Genomic DNA, 5,000 nt, shown 5'->3' with positions numbered 1-5,000 from the left:
CGCACGAAGCCGTGGACCGGCAATGACTCCACCCGCACCCGTTCGTGCACCACCCCAACCGCCAAACGCGCACCTCCAGCGGATGAACGGCGGACGTTTCCCGCACTCGTAAAGTGCAATCCACCCCTATAACGTGCGTTTCATGAAGAGTTATTGCCAATATGCGACATTCCCGCTGTCCCTATACATGAGCCGCGACCTGTACCACTTACGAGCGAGAGACGCGATCGCGTTGCTCACTGTACGGCGTCCGATACCGAGCCATCAGCATGTCGGTCCCCATGCGCGTTGCACTCGCACTCGCAGTCGCAAAAACGTGGGGCAAATATATTACGCGGAAGAGTTATAACAGACCGAGCCCCACTGCATGAGGGGAGTCTTTGTCACTAATGTACACAGATGGAACATTTTGGACTGGAACCAGATTACCCGTACACACGGCGCTGATTAGTAATCAATGCAGAGCCATCAAACTACAGAATATATATACAACTGTCCGTATACATGCTGAAAGAGTCTGCCCACAATGGGAACCACACGTCAGCCAGCCACTCTGATCACGCACCACTCTCTGCTTCTAACGGGCGCACATACAATATGTAAGCACCAGCATGGAACAACATCCAGTGCATCCTCTCCGCCACATTACACAATCCACACTATCACAACCAGACCAGGAGGTCCATGCGGAAAATACAATATCCCACCCTTTCGACATCCACCATTGCGCAGATCAGGCACCAACACCCACACATGTCCTATACAACGGTGCACCCAACATCACAATAGTACCTCCTGTCACAGCGCACAAACAATGACATGAGTCAAAGACACAGGTCTGACACAAGCATAGAATTGGAGCGCCGCCTCTAATAAGCCAAAGGTGCATCCTGACGTGACAAATCTGATCATGTCACAAGCATTCACTTACTATAATCACTATCAACGAACCTGCCGCCCCCGCCCCCCCCTACACCTTTCCTTACAACAACGTGTAACCTAACCTAACCTAACCTATGTTGTACCTTAACCTAACCTATGTTGTACCTTAACCTAACCTATGTTGTGCCTTAACCTAACCTATGTTGTGCCTTAACCTAACCTATGTTGTGCCTTAACCTAACCTATGTTGTGCCTTAACCTAACCTATGTTGTGCCTTAACCTAACCTATGTTGTGCCTTAACCTAACCTATGTTGTGCCTTAACCTAACCTATGTTGTGCCTTAACCTAACCTATGTTGTGCCTTAACCTAACCTATGTTGTGCCTTAACCTAACCTATGTTGTGCCTTAACCTAACCCATGTTGTGCCTTAACCTAACCCATGTTGTGCCTTAACCTAACCCATGTTGTGCCTTAACCTAACCCATGTTGTGCCTTAACCTAACCCATGTCGTGCCTTAACCTAACCCATGTCGTGCCTTAACCTAACCCATGTCGTGCCTTAACCTAACCCACGTCGTGCCTTAACCTAACCCACGTCGTGCCTTAACCTAACCCACGTCGTGCCTTAACCTAACCCACGTCGTGCCTTAACCTAACCCACGTCGTGCCTTAACCTAACCCACGTCGTGCCTTAACCTAACCCACGTCGTGCCTTAACCTAACCCACGTCGTGCCTTAACCTAACCCACGTCGTGCCTTAACCTAACCCACGTCGTGCCTTAACCTAACCCACGTCGTGCCTTAACCTAACCCACGTCGTGCCTTAACCTAACCCACGTCGTGCCTTAACCTAACCCACGTCGTGCCTTAACCTAACCCACGTCGTGCCTTAACCTAACCCACGTCGTGCCTTAACCTAACCCACGTCGTGCCTTAACCTAACCCACGTCGTGCCTTAACCTAACCCACGTCGTGCCTTAACCTAACCCACGTCGTGCCTTAACCTAACCCACGTCGTGCCTTAACCTAACCCACGTCGTGCCTTAACCTAACCCACGTCGTGCCTTAACCTAACCCACGTCGTGCCTTAACCTAACCCACGTTGTGCCTTAACCTAACCCACGTTGTGCCTTAACCTAACCCACGTTGTGCCCTAACGTAACCCACGTTGTCCCCTAACGTAACCCACGTTGTCGCCTAACGTAACCCACGTTGTCGCCTAAACCTGCTCTGTAATTGTTATACGACTCGTTCAATTAGTGTAGTGTTGCCCACCCGCAACCCTCGCAATATAGTTCGCTACTCGCACTCCCCGCTCCCCTGTGTATCGCTTCATGTTAAACACCTTGCAAGTCTTGCTCACTTTCCACATGCTCCTGCTGTACACTGTAATGTGGATGGCAGCAGGACGTACATGCCGCCCCTCCCCACGTCCCCACCTTGCCCCCTGCCTTCGCAAGCTGGTTGGTGAGAACTTTGCATGTTCAATGCCCTCCGCATGCGACGTACTCAGGCTACGTTGTGGTGCGGCCTGTGTCAACTGTCCGCTAATGTCGTACGCGTAAACCACAATCTGTACTGCACATTCGTCCTTATGTACTGAATGATACATCGTGGCACATGTGTGACCGTACAACGACTGCGCCCAAAAACGGCGGACCATACAGTGCAAATATTGTGCACGCAGCTACGTGTCGTCTCCCTATGAGAGCTGGATTGCAGTGTGGTACGCCATAGAGACGTGTGGGAGGAACGGACGCCGTGGATGGCGATCAGCATGAGCTGTCTGTTGATGTATTCGGACCTAGTCGTCTCTCCTCACACACCGTGATGGCATGGTGCACCGCGTTCCATATCTGCGACATGCTACAGAGGCCGGTTGACAGTCGTTCGAGCAATGGACATCGCATACGTACGGGGGCCACCTTCCACGTATTGTCTAGGCGTGCACATTTTGTTGCGTGTATGTGGGCAGACGTAGTGTGGCGTGACACCTGACACAGGCATGCAATAATCGTGGAAGTTGCAAATGGCGATGGACGCCTGCGTTTTCTGGTGAAGTTACGCAAATGAACAAATGGTAACCTGTTGTGGTGCGGTTGTTCTCGCTAGGGGTGAATCGGTGATGGCGACAATAGGTTGAGGTACTAACCGGTTGTTCCAGCGATACCCACCATGCCGACGAAACTGAACGGCATCTGGGTGTGAAGCGATACGCGGCGGTGGCTGGGTGGGACCGTCCCCGGCCGGTGAGGGGGCGCCTCCCGGCGTGCTGGCCGCGCGGTGCGTGGGCGCACGCGCTACAGCCGGCTGGTGGGGGCGGCCAGTGGCAGGCGCGCCGGCCGACGGACGCGGCAGGCGTCGCAGCTGCGCGCCGGCGCACCCTGCGCGCGGCGCCGTGCGGCCAAAGTAGGTCCTCGCGGGCCCGGTGCGAAGCGCGGTGGACATCTTCAGTGTGCTGGTCCGATTGAGGACTGTGTGCGTTGAGGATGCGCCGCCGCCCGGCGCTCGGCGCCGCGACGCCGTCTGCTGCTCGGTCGCCCCAGCGGTTCTCGCTGGTGGTTTGTATCGCAGCTGTGCGGATGTGTTGGCGCGTGCGCTGTGCTGGGAGAGTTCGCTTCGGCACCCAAGTGGGGCTTTTGTCCTTCTGTGGCGCTGGCGTTGGAGCTGCCGGTCACCGTAGGTGGCGCGTGTTGTCTCCCGCCGGCAATGCCACGACAGCACGCTCCCGGGCCTCTGTCGGCAGCGACAAGCTCAGTTGGGAGCACGGGTGGTCGCACCGAAAGCGTCTACTCGCCTAACTCCGGGCGATTGCGCCTCTCTCGAACCCGACCAAGTACTTGGGACGGCGCTGCGCGCCGCCGGGACCTGAGAGGGTTTCGAGGTGTATTGTGCAGGGGAGCTCAGCCTCCTCCTGTTTGCAGAATGATTGAGCGGACGCTTGCGTGTTCGCGCGGGCCCCCGGGACACACTCCCGGGCGGCCGGCTGCTCAGCTCTAGTTGACGCAGCTCCCTGGTTGATCCTGCCAGTTGTCATATGCTTGTCTCAAAGATTAAGCCATGCATGTCTCAGTACAAGCCGCATTAAGGTGAAACCGCGAATGGCTCATTAAATCAGTTATGGTTCCTTAGATCGTACCCACGTTACTTGGATAACTGTGGTAATTCTAGAGCTAATACATGCAAACAGAGTCCCGACCAGAGATGGAAGGGACGCTTTTATTAGATCAAAACCAATCGGTCGGCTCGTCCGGTCCGTTTGCCTTGGTGACTCTGAATAACTTTGGGCTGATCGCACGGTCCTCGTACCGGCGACGCATCTTTCAAATGTCTGCCTTATCAACTGTCGATGGTAGGTTCTGCGCCTACCATGGTTGTAACGGGTAACGGGGAATCAGGGTTCGATTCCGGAGAGGGAGCCTGAGAAACGGCTACCACATCCAAGGAAGGCAGCAGGCGCGCAAATTACCCACTCCCGGCACGGGGAGGTAGTGACGAAAAATAACGATACGGGACTCATCCGAGGCCCCGTAATCGGAATGAGTACACTTTAAATCCTTTAACGAGTATCTATTGGAGGGCAAGTCTGGTGCCAGCAGCCGCGGTAATTCCAGCTCCAATAGCGTATATTAAAGTTGTTGCGGTTAAAAAGCTCGTAGTTGGATTTGTGTCCCACGCTGTTGGTTCACCGCCCGTCGGTGTTTAACTGGCATGTATCGTGGGACGTCCTGCCGGTGGGGCGAGCCGAAGGCGTGCGACCGCCCCGTGCGTGCTCGTGCGTCCCGAGGCGGACCCCGTTGAAATCCTACCAGGGTGCTCTTTATTGAGTGTCTCGGTGGGCCGGCACGTTTACTTTGAACAAATTAGAGTGCTTAAAGCAGGCAAGCCCGCCTGAATACTGTGTGCATGGAATAATGGAATAGGACCTCGGTTCTATTTTGTTGGTTTTCGGAACCCGAGGTAATGATTAATAGGGACAGGCGGGGGCATTCGTATTGCGACGTTAGAGGTGAAATTCTTGGATCGTCGCAAGACGAACAGAAGCGAAAGCATTTGCCAAGTATGTTTTCATTAATCAAGAACGAAAGTTAGAGGTTCGAAGGCGATCAGATACC

General features: G+C 54.2%; 1 non-coding gene across 1 annotated transcript in view; it reads left to right on the top strand.

Annotated features, from left to right (window-relative positions):
• The first annotated feature begins 3,895 nt into the window (after positions 1 to 3,895).
• Positions 3,896 to 5,000, top strand: part of LOC124771352 — a 1,909-nt gene continuing 804 nt past the window's right edge. The window contains exon 1 of the ribosomal RNA XR_007013368.1: positions 3,896 to 5,000. This exon is cut by the window's right edge and continues 804 nt beyond it. This is a non-coding gene — a ribosomal RNA (small subunit ribosomal RNA).

The sequence above is a fragment of the Schistocerca piceifrons genome, unplaced genomic scaffold (assembly GCF_021461385.2).
Source record: "Schistocerca piceifrons isolate TAMUIC-IGC-003096 unplaced genomic scaffold, iqSchPice1.1 HiC_scaffold_936, whole genome shotgun sequence".
NCBI lineage: Eukaryota > Metazoa > Arthropoda > Insecta > Orthoptera > Acrididae > Schistocerca > Schistocerca piceifrons.
This window is presented reverse-complemented; position numbering and strand designations above follow the sequence as displayed.